Source organism: Sphaerodactylus townsendi, linkage group LG03 (genome assembly GCF_021028975.2).
Source record: "Sphaerodactylus townsendi isolate TG3544 linkage group LG03, MPM_Stown_v2.3, whole genome shotgun sequence".
Taxonomy (NCBI): domain Eukaryota; kingdom Metazoa; phylum Chordata; class Lepidosauria; order Squamata; family Sphaerodactylidae; genus Sphaerodactylus; species Sphaerodactylus townsendi.
The window spans coordinates 322,544-325,518 of NC_059427.1; positions in this window are offsets into that span (position 1 = coordinate 322,544).

A 2,975-nucleotide genomic window follows, 5' to 3' on the forward strand; every position below is an offset into this window, starting at 1 on the left:
CAGACACACATTTAGACAGGATCGAGGGGAAGCAACAGGCTAAATGTTGACAAATCCAAGGGAAAAAACCCTACTTCCGTCAATTTGGGTGGTTTGAGGCTTGTCAATTTCACTCAAGGGTCACGTTCGCTCTCCAGACTTGTGCTAGTAAATTAAAAACCTGTGGAAATCTTTACACTGTGGGGTGGGGAAGTAATTTTTTTGTGAACATTCACAAAGCGAAGGGAATAACAGAACCGAAAGCAGGTCGATCCTGAGGAGGGGAAAACGTGGGCATAGGGGAAAATACCCTGACCAGGTGAATGTCTGCTGGAAGGGAAGGAGGAGATGCCCGCTTGAAAGGCCCAATCCGTGGCTTTGACCTTGGAAGGGGGGGGGGGAAGTAGCCTCAGTCGGCTGTGTCCCTTCCCGAGCAAATGACCGGTTACCTTCATCAGCCTTCTGGAGTAGAAGAAATTATTCCCTGCCCTGAGATTCCCCTTCAGCAGTGGCGTAGTGGTTAAGAGCAGGGGCACTCTTATCTGGAGGAACCGGGTTTGATTCCCAGCTCTGCCACTTGAGTTGTGGAGGCTTATCTGGGGAATTCACACGCACGCCAGCTGGGTGACTTTGGGCTAGTCACAGTTTCTCGGAGCTCTCTCAGCCCCACCCACGTCACAAGGTGTTTGTTGTGAGGGGGGAAGGGCAAGGAGATTGTCAGCCCCTTTGAGTCTCCTAGGAGAGAAAGGGGGATATAAATCCAAACTCCTCCTCCTCCTCCTCCTCCTCCTCTTCTTCTTCTTCTTCTTCTTCTTCTTCTTCTTCTTCTTCTTCCCAGCCCGGTTTTGGGGAAATTTTGGAGATGGAGGCGAGAGTCCGGAGGTGACGGGGCTCAGGTAGGAGAGAGAGCCCAGCTGGGTCCACGTCTGTGAGTTCTCCAGCCCCTGCCTGGAGCTTGGCAACCCTCACTACCATCCAGGAAGAATGACGGATCAGTCAGCCAAAGTCCCAGCAGAAAACGGGTGTTGAATTGGGTGGTCTACAGCCAAGGCCAAACTGCCCCCGGCCAGATCCCAGGGAACAGATCCCAAACTGCACCAGAAAGCATCGTTGGTTGGACACGTGCCTTGCAACCCTAAAAGGACCTAAAAGCGGAACCAGAAGAAAAGGCCGAAGGGGGAACCGAAGGCTCAGTGGTCGGGACCAGACCACAGAATGGTGAGCAACAGATTCCTAGCAAGGGAACAGACAACAAGTGAAGGGTTATGAGTGGGAAGAAGAAGGAAGTTGGCTCTTTGTTGGCAAAAGGCTCGGAGTTAATGTTGTGTCCAGTGTGTCTGAAGTAGTGGAAACCCGCATCAATCCGTGAAGCCAGGGCTGTGCGAGCTGAGATGGCCGCCATGTCTCTTAACCAGGGATACGACAAAGAAGCCCCCACTGGAACTTCTGATCAGTAGCCGGGGGTTTCCGAGCAGCCAAATCTTGTGATGCAGGTGAGGGGGGGGGGGTCCTGCCAGGCCTGCTGGGGGGCGGGTAGTGGGGTAGAAGCTCATGCGCTTTGCCAAGAGGCCTTGCAACATGGACTGTTTGGGAAACCACCTGGAAACTACTGATGCGGAAGAACGGCTTCTGTTTCCATCTATGAGCAGAGACCTCATAATAACTGCAGTGAAATCACCAGCTGGCGTCCCCCGCTTTGGAAGCAGTCCCCAGGTGTCATGCCTTACCTGTAGCTGCCAAGAAAGCTTTATTCCATCCCCCTCCCCCCAAAAAACACCTAGTGGGCTTATCAGATTTCATGACACCGAGCAACCTTTCTGGTGGTTGAAAATTCAGGGCAACAAACGACTTCCTCTTTCCAGCTCCTTCCTGTAGCTCCTTCCTCCTCCTCACCCCTCCGGTTTCAAGAACCCCACACGGAGGGAGAGGTTTTTGGCAACCAAGTCAGCTCCCTTCCCTCCCCCAGTTCAGGGGGGGGGGGGGCTTTGTTTTCTCCTGCGGGAAAGTGCTTCAAAATCATCTTTTTACTCACTGGCTTCTTAAAACAATTACAAACTGAGAGAGGGAAAGAGGGAGCTCACATCCAACAGGACTCATCCCATGCTTTGCAGCCAAGAGGCAGCCGGGGCCACCAGTCTACTTCCAGCTTTGCCTCTGAAAGGGGGTGGGGTGGGGATAGGATTGCTAGGATCCCTTGGCAGTGTCGCCTAGTGGATGGGTGCAGGCAGACAGCAGCTCCAATCCCTTCCTCCCTCACCACAAAACACCCCCGGCCCCTCCCCATCTTGAAGACACCCACCTTTACTTCTGCACCCACGAATCTGAAAACAAAACACCAGACAACAGCTGTGGAATTGGACCTTTGGAGTCAACGACAACCCTGCAAGGTGGGCGCTGGGAGAGAAATACAGTGGAGAGAAATAAGGGTGAGGCGCAAGGGTGTCCTGAGACCAGGCCGGACCACTGGAAATGTTTTGTTGGCCCTTGGGGGGCACAGCTGGGTAACAACGGCGGCACCGGGCTTTGTTGTCTTCTGCCTGGGTGGGTGTGAGGCCCTTTGCCAGACTCAGCTTGGTGAGGTGGACATTGGTTGGGGAGCCGTTTCTGTCGCAGCCAGATGCCCCTTGTGGGAGTCAGGGCACAGGAGGGACCCCAACTTTGGAATGTCACTCCGACAGGGCTGTGTGACCCCTCTGCCGACAGGCGTGCCCGCCTGGGATCGAGGAAGGCAGCCTGCATCAGCAGAGACTGATCAAGCAGTTGCGGAAGAAATGGAGGCTTCTCAGGAAATCAAGGGCAGCAAAGGTTGTACGAGTCAGAGGACAGGAGAGGAGAGCGGGGGGGGGGGGGCGGCGGCGAAAGACGGGCCCACCCGGCAGAGTTCAGCAGACGGGGCAGGAAAGTTGCCTTCAGTGGGCCTTTTTCTGGAAGGTCAAGAAGAAGTCTGAGGAGGATTCCCCACATGAAGTCTTCTCAAGGGGAGGCAGCTCTGAGCT